Genomic DNA, 23,947 nt, shown 5'->3' with positions numbered 1-23,947 from the left:
TCGTTATGTATGAAACTGTTAAGTGTGTTAATGAATTAGGCAGGGTGAATGAGGGGAGCAGTGAGGACCGAGTAATCACACATTTTATTTCTTAAGTATCTCCCTGTGAAGCAGATACTGCTGAGGCTTCTGTGTATGCATGTGCAGCTTTTAAATTTGTGTGTACTCGGTACAATGTGCAGATTATAATACAAAATATATGCTTTGCTGCTCAGATGTGAGTCTTAAGAGCCACATTCACTGAGGGAAATTAGTACTACTTGTAGTTTTTTGTAAGCTTATCTTTGTGTTTTCATCTGAATTGTAATTATATGACAGTTGGAGAATGATCTAAATATATTTAGATCATTCTCATAAAAGTTAAATTATGTTTTTGTATGGCTCACCAAATGATATGCAGGGAGGCATGGCTCCCTTCAAGCTAGAGCAAGAGCTCCTGCACCAATTTTTCAGTAGGTGCTTATTTGAAGAAGATTCGCCAAATGGGGTATTGCTATGTTTGCAACAGGGAAGTGAACTGAAGTTTGTAAGTATGAAGCCTTTAAGTGTCACTGTGCATGCATGATTGCAGTAATCAGGGATGACTCAGCCGCGCTGGAGTAGGAACAAGACAGCAACTTTCTGACGACTAGGAAAAATTGGTCATTGCCCGGTGGTTGCATTTAATCTTTTGCTGTTGGAGACCAGTTACCACTACAAAGTATAGTTGCAGCGACAAACTGCTCGGTCAGATGATCTGAACTGTAATGGTTATTGAACAGAGTGACTAAAATTTCACTTTTTCAACAAATAAACCCACAAAATCAAATTATAAAAATGAAATTAAATTAAATTAAGAGACACAAGGTTTTGTAAGTGTGCAGTAAAAACTATTTAATGGTCCAGTAGAGGGGATCAGAGGGAGGTTTCTGCTCTGTGAATCTCTTTGTGAACTACTTATATTAAAACCTGAGAGAAATTCCTCTGCTCTGCTCTGACCTCTTTGTGTCTTTTTTTTTTTTTAGCTCATTAGTTTAAAGATGGCGTGGCTGACATAATTATTCAGCCATACCAGGTTATGCTGGGGTTTATTATTTCAGTGCTTGGCACTCAGTGTTTGGAATAAACACTGCACTGGCATTACTGTCATTGGGGCACACACACAGAAAAGGGTTTGCAAAGTACGGCAGTATTTTTAACACAAAGAATAAAATGAGTTCACGCTGTGGAGTTTCAGTCGCAGGTGTCATCTGTCAGCCAATCCCGGCCAATCGTTTCATTCAAAAGAAAGCAAAGTAAAGCAGCAGTAAAGCAGGAAAGCATGAACTGGGAATCGATTATATTACCTTATATAGCAGCTGGTGAAATAAAGTAGGAATCCAGACATTCACAATATACAGTAACATGTCACAGACTGTTACCTTAACTGATGTAGTTATGTGGTGCTCCAAGTGGGACTCTGATATTTGGCAGCCTGAGAGCGCCACGATTGAAGAGGAGTGAGATGTGTAGTCAGGAGGGCAGAAAGTGGAGAAATAAAATGATTTATGAGTCGGCACTATTATTCTTTCCCTGGTTATTCCTCGGAGTCTCCCGTCTTTCCTCTTGCCAGCTGTTTTCTCTTTCTCAAAGTTTTTCTACTGTTTTTATCATCCCGTCCTCTCCTCTCATTCCTCCATGTTGTCGTCAGAGCCCACCTCTGTTTATAGAGCGTGTGTTGTTTGGCTAACCTAATTAACTATGTGTGGCCTTTAGCCACACATACTCTCTGGTGAGCATAGATAGTAGTTCCATTATATCACCCGTCAGCCACTGCAAAAAAGGGCATGGGAAATTAAATTACAGATAAGAGGAATAATCTGTTTTTATGACAAGTTTCCATGCAGAGGAAATAATCATTCATAATAAGGATTGTCTTTATGTAATGCTATCTGGCCTTTATTTCGAGGAATTGATTAATTGCACCAGTTTGCCGTAAGTTTGGGGACTAACAGGTTGTTTCAGATTTAAAGATACTATTTTTTAAAACTTTTGCCTCAGTAGTCTTTTCAAAGATAACAACAGACTGACATAAAGTAAGACTTCAGATTGACTTTTAAAGTGATATTTATATCCATTCAGATCAGAAAATAACAGTTAACTGGAAGATCTTGCTTCCTCTTTTCCTTGAATTCTGTCCATATGGATTCAGTTCAGTCTCTTATGAAGTAGAAGGGGCATAAAAGCAGTGCGGCCCGTGTTTCACGTCTACAGCCTTTTGTTATTCAAGATGGATATTTTAACTAAATTACTTCTAAGCTCTGAAAACCTTCTATCTTTAACAAATCTTTGTTGCAGGTGTGGTGTGTTTATCTGGCTTTGGATAGAGCGCAGATCCGAGTGGTTGTCAGTTTCCGCAGATCTTATGGTGTCTGATGCATTCTCCATCTGAGGGAGTGAGTGGATCCACTGGCCAGAAGCTGCACGCAGGGAAATCCGTGGCAATATGAAAGGCAGAAATAATTAACCACAGTGGATATGGGCTGCATTTGCAGTTAGTTTAATTTATACTTATTTCATTTCATTTTATTGTACGAACTCTTTTAGTGGAAAAGACAGGAAAGGGAGAAGATAAAAAAAAGTCACCGACGATGGAAAGTTGATCTTTCGGGGCGGAGGAGAAGCAGGCAGAGGAAGATTAAGAGGGAGTGCAAGAAGAAGGAAAAAATGAGAATGACAAGGAGGGGAAAAAATAAAATGATTTGTGAAGAAGAGGAAGACGCAGAGGTTCAGGACATTTTAGAGGACACGTAAGAGATTCAAGAAAAAGGAAAAGGGGAGTCAAACCTACTCTGATCTTCTCTAGATGGCATCATGCTCTTGTGGTAGTGGACCGTTGCCAGACTCTGCATGTGTCTGTGTGTGGTTTTCCTACCCACTGTACAACTTATTCACAACTTTGCTCCTTCATTTTTTCCTCTAACCATTATTGGACAAGTCCTGACCACATATTTACAGTTTTGAAAGGCACCACCTATTTTACAATCTTTCCTTAAACATAATGGTGGAGAAGCAATTTGCGGGCGAATTGCTGTGCTGACCAACGTGCTCGCTATCAGTTTGCTGTGGTGGCCTTGACACGTGGGACATCACTCATGGGGCATCTCCTTTTATGAATTAGTCTTAGATTTAGAATAAGCCCACCATGTGATGGTTTTGCGAAAGTTACACTCGTGAGATGCACAAAAGGGCGGGGAAAACATGAACACGCTAGCATGCTTGAAAACTTTGTTTATTGGATACTTGATGAGCCAAACCGCTTATATGTAACTGTTTTACATCTTTAAAAATAGAAATAAAGACTAAAGCCACTAAAAAACATTTACAAATGAGACAGACCCTAGCAAGCAAGCTAATCACACAATCGCACAGTGCTGCATTACATGAAAAAGTTTGCGGTAAAAGAAAGAATGTATATGTTGGCTCATTATCTCTATCTTGAAAATTCACATTTTTTATTTCAAGGGCTTTGACCAAGTCTTGGTAAACCACAGGCAATGTTCTTTCAATATCCTAAAACACTCAGCATATGCAAGGGTTATGTGAGGTTGCATCCAACACACACACACGCAGAAGGAACACACACTGTCATAACATCGTCTGAAAGCTTGAGTGGAAAATTGAAATTTACCACTTCTGGGCTCGTGCCAGTTATCTATCATGTGGAAAAATCTGAAAAGGGAAATTAATGTAACATATTGTGCATCGCATTTCATCCTCTGTAAGCTTACCTACGTCAAGCGGCTTTGAGATCGTAACCCCCTAGTTACTGGTTGTCAGCACAGAGTCTTTTAGGAACCTGTGTTGAATATTATATGTTACATTAAATATTTTCTTTGGGGAAGTTTATCCTAATCACTTTAATTTAAATCATTCCTAAAATTCATCACATCAGATTGTGGTTTTGGAGAGAACAGAAGCTCGGAATATGATAAATGGTCAAAGCACAGATGCCAAAGGGGAAAGTGAGTGTAGTGTAGAAAATACTGAAGCAAACAGAGGAGCGTGCAGCAAGAAAGAAAGCAGGACAGAGAAAATATCAGAGGGAGAATCCCACTAATGAAGAACAGATGTTTGAGATGACACACACAGCTCACTCCTGCTGCAATCACACTAGAGAAACCATTTGTTGGAGAACATGGCACAGCAAAAAGTTCTGCACTGAACTTAAGATCTTGTTGCATTTGAAGACAAGGAAGAGGTCTGCAACCGCCTGCAGTTTGATGCCAATTTTTGTGCATCAACACAGCATTAAAGGAGCAATAAGACTGAGTCAGTCTGCTGTCAGTCTGATGCCAGAAGCAGCTGAATGGGGTCTATTAACATGCCAATTACATACAATCTGTTATATATATAAATGATAATTAGAAATCTGTAAGTATCAAAATTAACTATGTACAGCCAGAGCCCAACCGGAGATTCGAACTGAAAGAGAAATTCATAAGTATCTCCACAAAAGTGACAAAGTTGCTGCAAGATGGCAATTAAACTGCAAAAATGACAACTGCTCGTCAACCTTCCTCTTATAAAGCAAAATAGTCTGAATACAGTATAGTGGGCAACCAGCTGTCTTGAGTCCCTTTTGCAAAAAGAAAGATTTGCAGACTTGTTTTGATTGTAATGTTTTGATAACCTGTGTTCAGAAATTAGACAGCAATATTTGCAAACCGTTTGAGTCAGACTGTGATTATTTATACTCCTACCAGATGACCTGTGCACTTGGGAATGCAAGGCGTGCTTCACGCTCAACCTCTGGCAACCAACTTGCCAAAGGGTCCACACTATCAAGCCAAATGAAGTGTGTCAAATGAGGCCTGAGACTAGGAGCATCCTCATCAGATTTGTCTCTCTGCAACGTCATCCATGCTGTAAAAGTAAAAATGGATTTCAGGCATCACAGTTGTGACACAGCTGGAGAGCAAGGGACTTCCACAGAGAGATCCAGAAATAGTAGCAACACTAAAAATGGTCCAGAGGTGGATAAAAATCTATCCCCACAATGTAAATAATGAACCGCACTGATCTGTAACCTTAAGACCTGTCCACATGTCCATCAGAATTTTTTAAAAACAAAACTTTGTCTATTTTTAAAGGTAGACACTTTTTTAAGGAAACTGAAAACTGAGCTTGCAGAAAAACAGCTTGAAGCATGAAGCTATTAGGAAACTGTGTTGACTTTGTTCATGTGTAGACATGAAGAAACTGATGCTTTTGAACTCAGTGAAGTGACCACCAAACCTTCGCTTCCTGATTGGGTCTTAGGCAAAGCTCAACATCACTTTCCAATGCTGTCCCCACAAGTTTGAAAATGATCTTGACACTAAAAACAACCCATCTCCCATACACGCAGACACACATTCCTCTTTATCCACGTCATCTGCTCTATCTCTTATGTGTTTAATTCAGATTGTGTGCATCGTATTGGAAGAGAGATATAGCCAACAAATTGTAGCCAACATGGCAACTCATATTTAAGCAAAAGCACATGAGGTGAAGATGTACTGTTATGTTTTTTATGGGAGCGGGTGTGCTGCGGTCGCAGGAGGGAGGTTGCAGGCTGTGTATTTAATGTGCTCGGGAGTAGTCGCTTCAGCCAAGTTGGCTGCAGTGTGTTGGTGAAAATGGCTTTGTGGTTTCATTTATACAGAAAAGGGGATAACGTACCATGTGAGGCACTACTGAAAGGTCTTGTGTCGTGTCCAGGTGTCCTTACTTGCGTTTCCTCCCAAATAAAAAATCCTTTTTTTTGGATAAAATTATTTCACTGAAACCTTTAAAAACTGCTAACATCTGGGTGTTCCATAAATGATCCACTCAACAAAATTCAGCGAGAGCTGCACACAGAACTCAACTTTGATAGAATACTGACACTATGAAAGGATGGCACTAAATCAGAGACAGATGGCCTCCAGAGACCCTGCAGCTGCTGGATGAAACGAAGTCTCTGTATAGGTTCTGAGGGAGTGTCTTCCAAGTTTTATGTTTACTTCCAACCTGACTGAACTGATTATTTCAAAAGAAATGTGAAATTCGTCTATTTAAAAGCTAAAATGAAGGACTGTGCGTGTGTTTCTCGGATGTTTATTACGTGTGACCCATCCTGACGGTGACAGTAAAGCTGTTTGCTGACTTGAAGAGTCAGTGTGTCCTGTCCCAGTGTGGTCGTGACACCACATTGAGACCAGACCTAGATTTTGATTGGTGCCTGCCATGTTTTTCCCTCTGGTCTGCAGATTTTTGCATTTCCATTTCTTTTATATTTGCCATACAGATTCACGTTTAAATCCAAGATTTTGACTGACTTAAAAAAAACACTCACGTTCAATGCACGTGTTTATATTGACTTCACTCACTTGTTGAGAAATGCAAGAGGGAAATAGAAATAGTCAAAACAAGATCGTGCAGCAGATTAGGCAGGGTGTAATGTTGCCGTCCTGGCATGTTTGTGGAAAATTATGAAGTAATACAGCTCTTAAATCTTATGATTGACTGCTGTGTTCTGTGCAATAATTGAGATGGTTTGTGCTGTTCTTGCCACTAACACTTATATTCAGGATGCCAACTCTAAATCATGCCACATCCACTTTATTTCTAGCATTGATTCTTAAAGGTCATTTGGTGTCATTACTTTACTATTAAGATGTGTTTCTTGTGTTGAAAAGATGTCAGGAAAAGCGAATTAAACAGTGAGGATTAGTCTGTAGTCTGAACCAGAGGACTTCTAGTTATGAAAAGTTATGACATGTGTATGACATGTGTAAAGGTAGGACACATCATTGGCGAAACTTTATGCTTACCTATTTTTGCAGCAAGATGACTCTACAGAGGATTAACCATTTTGCTGGAAGAAATATTATTTTTATAGGATTTGAGCATTGCCTCCCTCTGTACCTTTCTCCTCTCCTCCTTCCCTGCTCCAAGTTTAAACAGCTTTGTTTTTTTTCTCCTTGACACGTTGGCTCTGAAAAGAGGGGAGGAGTGGCAGGAGGGACAAAAAAAAAAGGGGGAGGAAAGAGAAGATTTTCAGCCAAAACAGAGAGAAATGACAGTTTGTTTGGTTAGGGCAGCCTATTACTTAGAACACACTAATCTTCCTCCACTTGGCTGGCTACCAGGAACCTCAAACAGGAGGCATGGAGGGAGCCTGCAGACAGATGCTGTGGTGTAGAAATAATTTCATTATATACTTGTATATTTAACCCACTTTAGCACCATAAATAGAATAAACTAGCAGGTTCTGCTTGAAATAGAAGCAGCAAGGGTATTTCCATAAATTTTAGTCTTAAAATAGCTGGGACACATGAATGAGGCAGGAAATATTTGACTTATTTTATAATCAAAGGAACACAAAGATGACAAGATTACAGACACGAGCAGATATTCAACTCTGTATATTTTATATATTTTATTATTATTATTATTATTTTATTTTATTTTTTTACTATTTAATTTGTAAAAATGTGTATACACACACACACACACACACACACACACACACACACACACACACACACACACACACACACACACACACACACACACACACACGTAGGAAAATATTTAGTATACACATCCAGAAATGCATACACTATTATATATTGTACATATATTTATTAGTTTCAGGTTGGCCATTCTTGTATTTTGCTCGTTTGTGTTGTTGTGTTTGCACATCTCTGTTGCTTGTGGGGCTCGCACACAAGAATTTCACTCGCATGTGCTGTGCCAGTGTGCCTGCACATGTGATGTGACAATAAAAAGTGATTTGATTTGAAGCACCACATTTGTAACTTTCCTGAACTCAGAGTTGCTATGTGATGCTTCAGTAAAGCCTCCTGTTAGCCAGCTGTGGCCGGACAGCTTGAAGTGATATGCTTGTCCAACGCAGAACATGTTTTTCTATCTTTATCTAAGTTTGGCATAAGATGAAAATGAAAGTTGGTAAACACTTTTTTCTAGAATATATGGATTCCAGATTTTTGGTGTGTTTAGACATCAGTGGGTGATCATGTGGTTCTTTTTTTGGGGGGGAGTGTTTATGTTAATGACAGCTGTTACCCCTGCAATAATGAGGTGATTTCCTGTTCCCCCGGTAACCCAAAATCTCACCTTATGTCCTCTACTGCTGTACAGTGTGTCTGTGTGTTTGTCAAACTGGTTGACAGACTTCTATTTGCCCTGCTTCGTGTCTGGAATAAATATGGACTCAATAGTTCCTTTAACAGCCTTGCCACTCAGCTGCACGATGATAAAAATCTTTTGTTCTCTGTTCAGGATCTGTACAAGGTCTTAAAATTTGAGGGGCATTCAAATCCTAAACATGTGGAAAATTTTCTGCAAATTCTCATTATGACTTTGTTAAATTCTTGGTTGTGTGAGAAGTTGTCATTGCCAGTCAACAGAATAAAAAGATGGTGTGCTGAACATAATAAAGAAGAAAAGGTTACTTACTTTTTTTTTTACTTTATTTCTCTACAATCAGACATCAAGTGTGTCCACCCCATTCTATTCCTAGCGTGCCAAATGCTGGCGACACACAAAGTGTCCTTTGGCGTTTAAGCAGCTGCAGTGAGTGGGATTCAAAAACCAAAAGCTTCTACTATAAAAGAGCAAGTGTCTGCTTAAGGGAGCAGAGGGATAATAATTTGTAAATCAAATTCATGCATGAGAAAGCAGTTTGGGCAAAGACAACATGCTGCACTCTAAAGGAACATTAATGCCAAGTGGCGCAAGTGAGGTTGACACACAGATTTAAAAATCACTGCAAATACTTTAACTCTATTGCTGTCAGATGTTATTAGTACCAATTATTTGCTGGAGATCTTCTCTTAAGAAATAGCACAAAGAGCATGAGGGGAGTTTAGGGACGAATTAAACCATGATCCTGTTGGCTTACTGTAGACTTGCTGATGGAATGTAGAGTAGAAAAGAACTGTATCATCTGCATAAAATAAAGAGCAGCTAAAAAACATTGTGAGGCAGAGCGTTGTGTTCACCGCTGCAAAAGAAAGTTTCTTAGCATGGTAACAGTGTTTTCACATTTTGATTTTTCAAACTTCTGCTTGGTGTTATGCAAGTTTTTTTGGTGCCCATATTTAATGCACTACTAGATACTTTGTGTGTCAGATTGTAACCCCTAACATGTATGTATGAGGTTAGCAATATAACTCTTTATTTCTCTTGTGCTGCCAGGGAAGCTTTCTGGCAGTGCTATGTTTACTAAGTACATTTTTGGATTTGAAGTTATTTATTTTAGTAGATACATGTTTTCCTATGCAGATGTTAACTGCTGTCTTCCTGAATTAGAACTTGGTCTCAAAAACTCAGAGAAACCCAGTATTACTGCTGCGTATTTTTCTGTAACCATTCTGACCTGCAGTAAGACAGTAATTAACGGCCTTGAAATGTTCACATGATATTACTTACAGTACCATGAAATAAAATAGTCTGAAACTGAAATGTTTTAGGTTTTGAAGATTAAGAGCTCTGCTGTACAAGTAAAGTTTGTATTCAACATCACAGAGAAATATCCTTCGATTGCCTGCAGCATAAACTGCGCCTTGGCTGTGCATTTGAACAAACAGCTGCCTGTGTTAATGGGTGGCGGTCTGGTGCAAGATCATGCCCTTGTCAGTGCATTAGTGGTCGACCTACAGAGTTGTGTTCGCTCTAGGATGGATATCACCAAGGAAACTCGTGTGTCATGACATGTTTCCACCTTCAGCAGTGAAAAGCCCTGCAGTGCGGGAGAGGTGGACATTTTAAAATGTAACACAACAGGCGCACAAGTCTGCAGCAAGTCTCTCCTTTTTTATTTTATTTACATACTTTCTTAATTTTTCAATTTGATGAATGATTATCATGTATTTGTCTTTATATTTCCACATACGTTATGGATGGCCTTAATAATAATTGTATAACTATTACATTTCATTTAACCTTCCACTCATCCATTCCTGCATCTCCCACCCACTCCTTTATTCATTCGACACACTTTTTTTCTCCCCCTCTAACTATCCTCAATTACTGGTTGATGGTGGGGATTTCTCTTCCCTGACAGACACAGACAGCTGTCAGTGCACCTGAGAAATAAGTGTATATGCGTGTTTTTGTCTAATTGTTTGTTTTGTGAGCAGCTGTTTTGACTGCCTAATTTACAGAAAAGTGAAATTTTGATTATGAAAAGCTGAAGCCCTTCAATGTTGCCCTCTGGCCCTCTGCGTCTGGCATGTCAAGTTTTGTGAAAGTCAAGGGTTTGTTCACAGTGTAAGGTACTGAAAATGGGTTGTAATGCATTTGTGTATATATATATATATTTTTTTTTTGACTTTAATCTCAGAATTCTGAGATTAAAGTCAGAATTCTGAATTTTTTCTCAGAAAAGAAGGAAAAAAAAGATGTGCCCACTTTTTTTTTCCAGTGGCCCTAATCCTCTTCCGTATATAATAGCATGTAGCATGCATAATCTTGAAATCGGGAAATTGGATTATGAATAGTAAACTCACTCAGTTACTCAGAATGTGGTTAATTATAATACACTTCATTAAAAAAGGGATTTTGTAAGGTATAGCCAAGCTGTACAGAGACATTTCTTCATTGTGTTTATATATGTATTTAGTGGCACTGAAGAAAAATTTCAAGCTTTAATAAAAATTCTGAAAAGCAAAACTGTCACACAGTAGCAAAAATAGGACTAATACACATTATTAAAATTTGTGGGATGACCAGAATTATTGCGATTGAGACAGCAGTAAAACTACAGTAAGACTGAGTAAGTCTGCTATGATTGAATACGGTCAGTTACATGCATCCTGTTTCTAAAAATATGGCAAATAATTGTGATAAATCAAGAAAATGCAAAGAGAAATCTGCATAGACCACTTTTATTCAGAATTCAGGAAAAACTTCATAGATTTAAAACAAAAATCCAGAAATTTCCCCACAGATGGAAACAGGCTTAACATAAAAATGATGCAGGTGCTTAGAAACCTTTCTTTCATGCAGAAATAATCAGAATAAACCAGTTTAAGTCAGAGATGAGTCTTGCCCATCAGTGCAGAGTAACTCTGCATTATATGTCTGCATTTATAATGGAGTTATTTGCGGACCTTTGACAATTTGTCTGTGACTGACAAACTGAGGGACTTGTGCAATCATGATTAAAAGTGATCACCAAGACGCTGTTGGAACCAGCTGGTTGCCCGTCTACTCGAATCAATTTGCAGAATACAGATAAATATGATTCAATCAGTGGATGAGTACTGTCTGTCTAGTGATTCAGGTTTCTGTCCTATTTTCACTGTAGTGTGACTGAATAAATACTTTTTATTGCAAGTTATATTCACCCATTGAAAATGGCATTCATACAGTACTTTGTTCTACTTATACATCATATTAAATTGAGCAACTTTGTCAGCTGGTGCCATTAGATCTGTTCATTACTTAGCTTGTTAGATTTTCTCTGAGGCGGGGCAAATGTGCAAACTGTCACACTAATAACTGCACATTCTAGTGTTTCCACATCCCCTCAAGAAAGTGTGTCTTTTCATGCGGCTGCGTTTATGTGAGTGTGTGATAAATCCTCGAAGATGCTGAGAGTGGCCTGTCTGGGTGGATCAGTGCCCATCAGGATCAGGAATCATTTCACTGGATCTGCTCACTGCTATCACGGCTCAGGTCCTAACGAGGCAGCACAGCAGTACTGCAGTAGTATCTGCGTGCCACATTTCCTTCAGCCTGTATGTCAGCAAAACTGTCTCTGCAATCCAAGTCCCTCTAAGTCTCAATTTGTGTCAACAACAGCTTGTCAATTGGACAACTTTTGTAATAAAAAGACATGTCCGTGGGACGATATTACAGATCCCAGATCGGCTGCAACCACTGGTTCATTTAATCACTACAGTTATCAGAGAAAATATTCTTCATTTTAATGAGCAAATGCTGGCCTACAGATTTGCTTTTAATCCTAATATATACATGTAACATCCACTAACATATTTGGCACTATGTGAAATGTGCGCTAAAAGCAGAATTCGCTGATCTTATCTGCCGCAGTGACTCATTAGAAGCAACATTTTCTGTACTAGAAAAAGTCTGCATCCTCATTTTTATCACAGAGATTCACATCAGACTCGAGGAACAGGTTGAGTTGAATCACAAAAGGAGGAGGTATGTGTATGAGATGTATATGAATGGACCATGCGACAGGCATGATATGAGAAATATATTCAGAATATTAAAGGCAGAATTTCAAAGCTTCTGTGTAAATAAAAATAACTTGTGGCATCATTTTATAGCATGCAGGCACTGATACATGTGCGGGCTTCTAAAAAATGTGTGTTTGACTGTCTGCGTGCGGGCTGAAGTTTCAAGGCTGTCTTTAAGTAGGTGATTTCCCCATTTTTTGTCTTTTATCCAATCTTCACTGTGATCTGTAGAATTTTCCTCCGAAATAGTAACAGTGCACCGACAGCACCACTTTGATTAAAGTGGAGCTCAGAATTACAGGGCCCTTTGTAGAACATCTGGCTCAGAAGCACCCTGTGCCTGTAAATATGACTGTAACATTCGTCTGTATTTAATAAAAAAACTAGTACCTTTAGTCCGATTTTGTGCACCGATGTCTTAGTGAGTATGCTGATTCATCATAATACAGTATTTCAACTGTCAGTGTGACAATCCAATAACAGAGCGCACAACCCAAAACTTATAATTACATTAAAAAAATAATACATCAACTGCGACATGTGCCCTCAGTGCAGAATAGCAACTGTCACAATCAATGTTGACTGAAAATGATTTTAATATATATATATATTTTTATCTTTTTGTCCAAAACTAGTTGAACTAGACCTTCATTATCTCCCGATTAGTCATTGAGATTTAATAGTGGTGGGAACTAGTGCAGAAATGTGCATTCCACTGAGAAGTAGTTGATGTGCTGTCAAGCTGTGTGTGTGTGTAAAACTATATTTGTGTGAAAAAGACAAAGCCTTGGTCATGCAAGGTGCTGTAATCCAGTCGGTGACCTCCAGAGCCTGCTCGCTATGTGAATGTGTGTGTGTGAAAATGTGTCACCAGAGCCTTGCTTATGTTTGATGGTGGTCTTATCCACCCGATGACCCTCTGAACCAGATGGTGTGTGACTGCATGCCTGTGAGAGTGTGTGTATGTGTGTGTGTGTGTGTGTGTGTCCCACCTCTGAGCCTCCTGGCACTCCAGTCAGTCCCCACACCCACCAGTCCTCCAACACCACACACCCCACTTCCCGCCCTCCTTCATCCTTTCAGTTGGGTGTGATCACATCAAAGCAAAAAAGGGAGGATTACAGGTTTGTGCCCCAAAGGAAGCTAGCATCCCTCTAACTGTAACTCTCTCTCGTTCTCGCTCTCGTTCTCTCTCTCTTTCATTCCTGCCACTTTCCCAGTGGGGCCCCCGTAATCCCTACGGTGTCAGAAGGTCAGGGGACCGTGTCATGGATAACCCACTGGGGCACATATAATACAGCTAATAGTTAGCTAACATGAACATAAAGACAGATCCAAATTTTTTTATCTTCTCTTTTTCCCCTAGGCTCTATTGTTCATTTTTTTTCTTTATCATCTTTGTTTTATTTCAAGTCGTAGTAAAAACCATAATTCCCAGCAAGAATGGGAGTTTTCTGCTGTTTAGAAACACTTGTATATGGCTACAAGTGTTGCTGAACAGTAGACAAATGGTTCAACTCCTGCTTTTAAACATAAATTCACACATACGCAAACACACACATGCAAATAGATAAGATCGGTATGGCGATACAACTGGCAGAATGGACTCGACAGTTGTAATGACGCTAATAGTGCACTTAGTCCTGGCATTTGTTTTATGTTGGGTCAGTGCGCGACACGCACATAGCCTTCAAAACACAAAGAGAAAAAGCAAAGCTCTTGTTTTGGATCAGTGTTATTTTATGCTCTACTTTTGCAGCCGTGGCATCTCGGCCCTCATATTTATGCATCTGTTGAGCAAATGTTTATGATGCGACGCCGCTAGCAGGTGTCACTCTAGTCTCAGATCAGTTTTCAGGGTACGGTTGGTCCACTGTGGATGTAGGCCAATTGAAACTATTGTTTCCTGTTACTCTTGAAGAGTCTATTGGACCGTGCATCTGTCCTCGAGGATTTTCATAACATTCCACGTCAGGGTGCAGCAGCAGTGTAATGCACGTGTGCAAATTCGTCTCAGTTTCCAGATAAATTGAAAGAGTTGTTTAGGAGAATGGATGTATGGTCACTGGTCGCAGTGAATGCCAAAAAGTGCGTGAAGTTTTATTCTGGGTTCCTCACCCATCTTCATCTATAAGTAGGAAAGGAGCCTCTGCTGAAACAATTCTCCAGTCTCGATTTCAGATAAACACTCGACCATCTGTTAAACGGTCATGTGGCCTTATTGCAACTGTGTGACAATTTAGTGACAATTCACCAGATGCATTAAGATTTTTCAAAAGCCATGTCCAGTTAACTGAACTAAAATGAGTTACTTGCCAGTGCTTGCCTTCTCTTTTGAGAAACAGGAAGCTGCTCAAACTGGACACAGCTATAAGATGCCCTGTAAAGCCCAGGACCAGTGAAGTTCACTGCTGCATTGAACATGTATGCATTTTATTGTTAAGATTGTTGAAATTACCACAAGGTTCAATATTTGGCCAAGTAATTTCTTTCCAACAGCAACCCACTGCTTCCCTCAGCACTCATGCTAATGGGTGCACCTTTTAAAGTCAGTATGGCGTCATGAACTTCAATGAAGTGTAGAAGCACTGGCAGATTTTCTTTGTTTCTGGCTGGTTTCTTTACAGTTTCCTTCAGAAATCCTTCCTCAGAAATGTTTCATCGCTACATTAATATTAGTAGTGTGGATGCCTCATGCCATTAAATAATCTGGCTACCTTGCAGACTTATTCTGGGGTTTGGCCTTAAGGACAAGAAGCCAGACTCTAGCCTGGCTGTACTTTTTTCAAGCACCAGAAGTTGTAGGCAGCAGAGCTTTAGGCAGCTTCTGTTGTTCCACATCAGTATTAGTGCTGTTCTCACAGCTGAGTAACATGTTTCCATAAAGAAACTACATCTAAAAACTACAATCTTCTACAATATAAAGGTGATATATATGCAGGCTTAAGCAATTTCTTCTTATTTTTTCAGGACTGATGTAATTCAAAGTGTTAGCTTTTGGTGGTCATGGTTTATCATGCCGTCCATCATAAATACGGTGCTTTATATAACACAGAGACATGGTAAAGTTAATTAATCATCCTAAGAAACCAGGAGTCTGTGGATCCATTTCTGTAATCTTAGAAAAAGATAAATATTTTTGTGTCATAAAATATGCACTAAGCATATTTCAAAAACCCTATAAATGTTTCTGATTCATCAAATTAAGAAATCTTTCATGAGGGCGAGGATTAGAAATAATGTGTCGCTCTATGAATAACTATGTATGAAAGGAACATCTGTCAAAGTATAATTAATTATTTCATTATAGTCAAATTAGAAATCATGCCCACATAACGTGCACTGCTTAAATGGTCTTAAATACATACAATAGCCGAATTAAGTCCTAGGCTCTCCAGTCTGATTACACAACATGAAACTAACACAACCAAATCCCACCCTCAGCTTATGAAACTCAATCCAGTTAACACACTTTAGCTCAGCAAACCCTGTTTTTGTAACAAACTATTGAATCTAAATTACTGCCTGTATCTATATTTTACTGCGAGTAATAAGCATCGTGTCATGAAGAAGCATTTTTTAATTATTTATGATTTCATAGTTTGTCACACTTGTTTCAGATCATCAAACAAATGTTAGTATTAGACAATGATAACCTGAGTAAATACAAAACACTTTTTAGATGATTACGTTCATTAAGTGTAAAACCTGCAAAGCCAGAACTGCAGTCGAGCATTTGAGATAACTGGTAAGGAGTTCATGTTTGGATCAGTTAGAGCGAGTTATAGGAGGTCCTGAAGAAGCAAAGCAGCCCAGACCATCACACTACCACCACCCTGCTATGATGTTGTTTATATGAAATGCTGTGTTTTACACCAGATGTAACTGGAGTCAAACCTTCTAAAAAGTTCAACTTTTGTCTTGTCAGCCCACAGAATATTTTCCTAAAAGTCTTGGGGATTATCAAGAATATTTTTTTTGGCAAATGTGACATTAACCTTTGTGTTGTTTTTGGTCCGCAGTGGTTTTTCTCCTTTGAGCCCAGTCTCTTTCTTATCACTGAATCATGTAGACTACACTAACTGAGGCAAGTGAGGCCTGCAGTGCTTTAGATGTTGCTCTTGGTGCCACTGTTCACAATTTAACAACTGCATTTTGTATTTCATCTGGTTATCTTTGCCTAATAGTAAAGCTTCTTTGATCTGGAACGTTTAAGTGTGACAAATATGCAAAGAAACGTAGATCTCCAAATGGGCCAAATACTTGTTCACAGCACTGCAGAGCACAATGAAGACCCCTGCGTGGGAGACACTTGTCTGATGGTGATCCCGGGCAATCTAAAAATCATTTCAGTTCAGTGACTTGTAATAAAACAAAGATTCACTAAGACGCTATTAGGAAACTGAGCCCTCATCTTCAATAGCTCACAAGCTTCAGCTGGGACAAAAGCCTTTGTTGGGACACAGAGCTCACTGCACAGCCTGTAGAGACATCAGACTAGTTTATGACAGACGGGTCAGCAGGGGGTGGGCGGTGGGCTGAAAACATACATATAGCTTTAATTGTACTCATGGCAGTGTGCATGAAAGTCTTTAAAGCGCTGAAGATAAGTGTGCATTGTTTGTAAAACTGCGAGCAATCAGGGAGACAAGACACACACACAAACTTCAGTGAACCCCTAATGTGAGACCCATGACCTGGTGAAAGGGGTTTTCTAGGTGTGTGAGAGAGTGTATGAGTGTGTGTGGGTCAGGGTTGCCAGGCACAGTATGCCACCTGCGACTGGAATGAAGACTAAAGGAGTGGGACAACAGAGAAGAAGATGCACAACACAATGTGACTGTGAGTGCTACACTTTCAGTAGACAGGCCCTACAGAGTGCTTTACATCTTATGAGTGAAATATCTTACTGATGGGCAAAAAAACCTCCTACATTAGAAGTTGAAAAAATAACTAACTAAATAAAGAAATGGCACCCTCTGCGACTGTCCTGCCCACCTAGTTAGCAAGGCATCAGTTTGTACTGCCTTGGTAAAAACTTCTCTCGTTAAAACTTTTCATTTATTTCTTTGTTTATTAGAATTTCCATTAGCTCAGCTCTAAAGTGTAGCTACTCTTACTGAGATTGACTTTAACAGCAGTAAATTAAATTAGAATTGAATTCCAAACTTGAAGTTTCAGTGGCTTCTTGAAGGAAACATTTGATGCAGATAGAAGTCATATACTGTAATCAGTCAGTGTGCACTGTATTTCCAGCTAGCCAGTAGTAACTTGAAGTCTTGTATGTCCTTGTTGAAAATCCTGTATGTCAGGAACTACATTTAACTACATACTCACATCTTTTATCGGTATCAAACATCTAAATTGTCAAAAGTGAAACTCTGTGAGCTTTCAGGTTTTTGAAAGGAGGCTGTGAAAGCTCTGTGATTAGCTTAATACATTAAAAAGCCTTTGGAAATGACCAAACTCCAACAACGCTCTGGTCCTGCCTTGGAGTATTTGGGATGTACTGACCGTTCTGTTTGAATGGACGGACGAAAACATCGTCCTGGAGGAGTTGTTGCAGTTGAATGAATGCTTTTATACTTTTTTCCCCGTGAAAATGTATCAAAGGAATACATTGTAGCTTACCATATAGAGACTGACCCCAGAGAGCGAGAGAGAGAGAGAGAGAGAAGACAAGGCTTCTGAGCCCACCATCACATCAAAGACTGTCACTAAAGATTTTGCAAAATATACATTTTTGGTCCATCTGTAAACCTAAAACACATGTAAGCTGTTTGAAAAAAAGAAGCATATTTATGAATTTGTGTATTCAAAAGCCCGGGCATCATGAATGGTTGACCAAAGCTTCAACTCTGATATGTGTCTGAATGATGTAAACCCTCATGTTCTATAAATGTGTGCCAATTACCCTCTTACCAGCTTCAGCGTACGTGTTCTCCGCATCAGCCTGAGTCACTCTTATGTATCTGGAAATCTCTGTTTCTCTGTGTGTTTATAGTGACTTTAACTGATCTCTTATCTAAATGCATCAGTAAACCAAGCCATGAGTCATTCACTGTAAGTGTCAAGTCACGTCTCACAGCACCTGAGCTCGCATGTTTATGTGCATGTAACAACACCAGGAACGCACCAAACCAAACCAAACAGTTTTTAATAGAATGTCACAAAATGCAACGCAAAAGCAATGTGAAAAGAAGAAAATCTGACTGGTTTATTGGGATAACAGCTGGTAGCATGAATTCTTAAGGCTCATACCATTAGACCTGTAGCTCTCAAACCGTGGACTGGGCCACACTGGTGTTGCAGAGAGCCATTCAGGTTGGGTGTCGATGGCTAGGCAAAAAAAATGGTAAAATTCAATTGAACAAGTATGTATTTTTGTATGAAAACTGGTTTAGCCAACTATATTAAAGCAAAATTTTAACATCAGTTCTAAATAAATTATCAGGTGGGTGGCGAGGCTTTTGGCTTCTGAAGCATTGCGTGTCAGAAAAAGACTGAGAACAGCTGCATTAGAACAGCTGCATTAGAACAGCTGCATTAGAACAGCTGTAGAATAAGTGGAAGCAGTTTAACCTGAAACAGTGGAAAAAATGTTGGTAATGGTAATGATGGACTCTGAAAAAGAAAACGTTTCAGCCAGGTCCCATCACAGATACACAGTAGCATATCCACACACACTACGGACAGCTCAGTGTGTGTCTCTGCCCCCTTTGACGCCCCTCCTTTAACCTCCCACCTTTTCTTCAACCCCTCCCTCTCTCTCTCTCTCTCTCTCTCGCTCTCTCTCTCACGTTTTCCCTCTATCTCTCTCTCCCTCCCTTGAATTAAGTCCATTATCCCAGCCCGCTCTGCCTCTGAGCAAGTCTACTCTGCTCAGCTGCTGCGAAAACTCCGTGTATGTGTGAACTCCTTGCATGCATGTGTTAAGAAGAGTTTTATGTGTGTGTACAGGCTTGTGTGTTTTTGTAAGTAGAGCTGAAGTGCAGCCGTTCATCAGTGGAGCTGACTGCAGGCAGGGGGAATACTCAGATCTCGCTTTGCTGCTTTTTAACTTCACTTACTTACTTTTTGGACTTTTTGAAGACTCACTGGACATATTTTGCACCACAGTGGAACTCTGCTGTTATTCTCTTTCTGTTCATGCACCATTCCCATAACTGGAAATAAATTATTTTTTTCTATTTTTTTTAATCAGATTTCTTAAAAGTATTTTTCAGGTATTTCCACCTGTTTAGCTGATCTCAGCTCTCACTTTCTGGACTGGTCAGTAACTGTTTTTTCATTACTCCATAACTTGTCTTATCTTTCTTGCTTAAATCAGATATGAAAAATCTTGGGAATGGGTTTTTGAAAGCACGCAACAAAAACTGAAAAGGTTTGTGTTCAGTGATTTCTGCATATAAGTAGAGGAAAGACTATGAGAAAGTAAAATGAAACAGAACAGTGTGGTAACAATGGATACTGTCTGCGCTGCCAGAGGCATGTTGGGCTCAGGTGGATGCTGATCCCGACCTGGAATGTTCTGAACTCCTGTGGAATTTGGTTCCCCTGGAAACGGATAGGCAGGTAAGTTAATTTGGACTCTGTTCCAGTAAGATCACCATTTAAGTCCGTAAAGTCAATAAAATTAGTTCAGTTTAGTGAAAGACACTTCCAACCACAAACGGACTTAACTTGTAGATGAAGTAATAATGAAATCATGACTCCTGCTGTGCCGTTAAGTTCCCGGTTCCCTGAGCCTGCTGTGCCTGTGACATGACCACCACGTGCAGCACTGCTTATCCCGCACCACTTCAAAACTAAAATATCTTTCTAAAAGTCATGCCGATGACATGTGGGATTTCTCTCAGAGTGTTTACTTGAAATCTGCTCTGTTGTTTCATTTGAGAGAGTCAACTGAGTTGTCTTTCCTCTGGGAACAGTTTGGAGCAGATCCAGTCAGGAGACCAGAGGCTGCTCTGTAAGGTCTCGCCTTACTGCTGCTTCAGGGCTTAACACAGCCAAATGGATAGCTACCAGGGACCAGCAGGCTGCCCTCGCCTTAGTGACTCCTTCATTATCTCTTATTTCAGAGTTTCTTCCATGAGATGAGAGATTTAAGCTGCATGACCGCAAGGCAATTTTCCCACAGTAATTAAGCAGATTTCTTTCTTCAGTAGTATCACTCCAATCACCTCTTCCCATCCCGGCGATACAGGCAAAACTGGTGAAAGACTGAAAAGTTATCCATCCTCACAAATGAGACCGGTATGAGCATGAGCATAATTAGTGAGGACAGCAAACACCCAATTAGCAAGTTTTAGTGACTCCAGTTTCAATATTTATTTTTTCCCTTCACACTCTGAATAATAAGAATAGTCAAACTGAATAAATGCTAGCCATGGGGTTTGTAGACTGGGAAGTTTTCCATTTGTGATGCTGGGCCAAATGGCTCAGGACCAGCGGACTGCCACAGCATCTCCAGCTCCTTCATTCACTTACACTCTTTTAAAGGGACCCGAGGACTCTGCTTCAGACTGTTTCGCTTTTCTTTCTCAATATGTTTCAGCTTAAATCCCATAAAGACCGGTGCTCACTTTTGGCTTAAAGCTAGGGCTTACTTTGTTTCTGTTGAGTGTGTGTGTGTGTGAAGCTTCACTTTGCTTCTATGACTAGCATTGCCCAAAGACTTAAAACACTTCAAATAAGAATGAACTTCTGAGATGCTTATTAAATTCTTTTGTAGCCTTCATATGACTCAGGCTTGTGCCCTTTTTTCCTATGTACTTTAAAAGTTTTTCAACTCAACTTTTAGTTGTAATTTTTTTACATTTATGGGCCATTTATATCATAATTATAGCAGAAAACCATCATTTCAACTTACTGCTTTTTCACTATAGGTGGTCTGTCTTTATGAATGTTTATTTTTATAGTTATCAAGGGAAATGAAGCGCTGCGCACCTCGTTGTCCTTCCCAGAAAAAGCAAAACGCTGTCATGCTTCAGACCAAAGCGCTGTCACAGCTGTATTCATGGTTAAAGTCACAGTTTTGCATGACTCTTGTAGAATTTGTTTGTTAAAGTCTGCAGCATTTACATTAAGCAACGCCTCCCTGCATCACCTGCCCCGTTCACACATCTAAGACTTTCTGCTTCCGTGCTTCTTTTCATTCTTGGAAATGGGGCAAAAACTGGCAAGCCAAAATTTTTCAGTCAGAACTGAATCAAAACACAACTGTGCTTTAAAAAGTATTCTTTAAATGCCAAGGTGGTAACTTAGGTCCACGATTTGACATGCTCACTATACTATGCTACTATATATTGTACAGATGCATTCGGTCCCTGGATGGGTTCACTCTAACCATCACATTTACACCCTGAATACCATTTCCTTACTAGTGACTTAGCTGTCACTAGTTAATATTTATCCTTTTAATCCGAGAAAAATAATGTGACACAGACTATTAGTGCTTTGCGTTCTGACACGTATTATGATCACTTCATCAATACATGAGTCAAATTTATTGCAAAACAATTTCTGAATTTGATTAAAACAGCAGTAAATAACCAGAAGGAAAACAGCTGGTGGCATAACATTTGTGCTTCCAGCTTCAATTCTTTTCAGATGTGTTTTATTATGTCAAAATGACATGTTTCAATGAGAATGCAGTTAACTCTTTTATGTGGTCATATGATTTCAAAACTATAGACTTTATAGTATTTCTGGAAAAACATCTTGGTTTCTTTGGAAAAGACTTATCTGTTCACCTTACCAGCCCTCTTCTTAACCTTCTTCTCGCTCTTTGCGTCCATCCTCTACTGTCTTCTCTCTTGCATTCCTTCCCTTCCTCTGATTTACTTCCACTATTTCACAATTCAGCAGTACACATAATTATAAATAGCCATAGATTAAAGGAGCTGCATTGTCAGTGATAATGGGAGAGAAGCAGATCTTTCTCTGGACTGACTTTTAATAAAGGCTTTTGTGTGCCAACATATGTTTTCCATAGCACTGACTGCTTTCCTGCATTCAGTGCTCCACAGAAAACCAATCAAATTAGATAGTATAGATGGGAGGGGGACTCATCACCGTGATGATAAGCAAGTATCTCTTTCACAGTGAGCCAAGTCTTTTCTTAAACCTGACCGAGTTGGGGAGCTAAAAATCATAAAATAAGATGGAACTATGGAAAAATACATGGAACTCCTATGCTGTTCTCCTGCCGTATTCCTCATTCATATGTAAAACACACTTTGTAAGAAACAGAGAATTCAAGTGAGAGCTTTGAATTACATACGAACTTTTAAAAAAAAATCTTACTGTATTCTCTTTCACCCCGTCGCTCGTCCCATCTGTCGCCCCCTTAGCAAATTAACTGGTGCAAAAGCCACCAGTTACCTGCTGTTACAGCTATTTTGCTCTGTAAAGCTCTCCCTCCCCTCCTCACCCTCTCCACTTATTCTTCATCATCATCCATCCATCCCTCCCGCTTTTCATTTCTCACTTGCAGGGAGGCTTAGACTTATTGCTCACAGGCCAGGGAACTCTTTTTTTCCCCTAGGGGAGAAACAATTGGCTCCTTTCTCTCCATCACCTCCTGCCTCACTTGTTTCTTCTCCATTCCTCCCTCCCTACCTCTGCTGCATTCTCCTTTTTTGTAAGACTGCATGCATGCAGGCTGGCTGCAGGGTTGAAGTGCAGAAATGTCTATATCCTGTTGTTTTGTTCACTCCTTTCCACGTTCTCTCTTTTGTTGTCTTTCCCTGCCTTTTCAATTCTCCCCTCCCCTCCCCGTTCTCCCTCCTTTTAGACTTCTAATTCTCCTTTCCTCTCCCTTTCATTCACATTGCCTTACTGCTTCATCCACAATTCATCTTTCAACTCTTTTCACACGTTTTCCTTGCTCTGCTCCTGTTGTGATTCCCCTCTCTTAACCGGCCTCTCAACAACTTCTTGCCTTCTGTCTCTACATCATTTTGTCATCTCTTCATTCTTCCCTCTGTAATGTTTTTATTTGTCTTTGCTTCCTTTTCACCTACCTGTCTCTTCATATATCTGACCCTCATTGTTTCCCCCTCTGGCTCGGCTTGCTCTTGATCTCCACTGTGACCTGTGGCAGTGGTGGTCTACAGGTTAAACTGCAGATATCCATTTATTCATTACTGCATACAATACAGTAAAGTTGCACTCTAACCCCACTCTGAAAAAGCCGTTTCACCCTGGAGGCGGGCTGCTTTGTCTGCCCATCTCAATTTACTCTGGTTTTGACAGGACAGCCTGCTCTCTCCCCCCCCCCCCCCAGACCCCCCCACCCAGAATCTCTCTCTCTCTCTGTCTTTCTCTTTACTTTTAATCCATTCCCTCTTGGCATGCTGCTGCTCCATGTCTATTGAAGCTGAACTGAATGCAAGTGTCAGCGGCCCCAATGGCTTTTTTTTATTATTAAGATCCATTATGGAACATGCAAGGACTTTGTGTTTGCCTCTGCATGTGCATGCATGTGTGTGTGTGTGTGTGCTGAGAAGGGCTAGTTTTTTAGGTGGGGATATATTCTCCTACATCCTTGTTTATGAATACATACAAACGTTTGTGTGTGTGTGCCTGCTCACAGGGCTGTGATGTGATGTGATGAAGAGGAACAATAATAGACTCTTCAACTCATGAAGAGTTATAGGATGCACACAAACACTGCAACACACAGCTCGGGGTGTCTCGGAGGAACAATGGGACCAGTCGTT

The 23,947-nt window shown here is 39.8% G+C and overlaps 1 protein-coding gene across 4 annotated transcripts in view; it reads left to right on the top strand.

The window, feature by feature from the left end:
• The window catches only part of sema3b (sema domain, immunoglobulin domain (Ig), short basic domain, secreted, (semaphorin) 3B), a 93,638-nt gene that overhangs the window by 45,044 nt on the left and 24,647 nt on the right, over positions 1-23,947 (top strand). The window contains exons 1-3 of one of the 4 annotated variants that reach the window (XM_080898116.1): positions 19,055-19,447; positions 19,552-19,605; positions 19,708-19,796. The exons of 2 other annotated variants lie outside the window; for them this stretch is intronic. The gene's annotated coding sequence lies outside the window, so the exon portion shown is untranslated. Of the gene's footprint in view, positions 1-19,054; positions 19,797-23,947 lie in introns of those variants that run through there. One more of the 4 variants, XM_080898115.1, reaches the window with a different exon arrangement.

Source organism: Rhamphochromis sp. 'chilingali', assembly GCF_963969265.1.
Source record: "Rhamphochromis sp. 'chilingali' genome assembly, chromosome: 12".
In the NCBI taxonomy this organism is placed as follows: domain Eukaryota; kingdom Metazoa; phylum Chordata; class Actinopteri; order Cichliformes; family Cichlidae; genus Rhamphochromis; species Rhamphochromis sp. 'chilingali'.
This window is presented reverse-complemented; position numbering and strand designations above follow the sequence as displayed.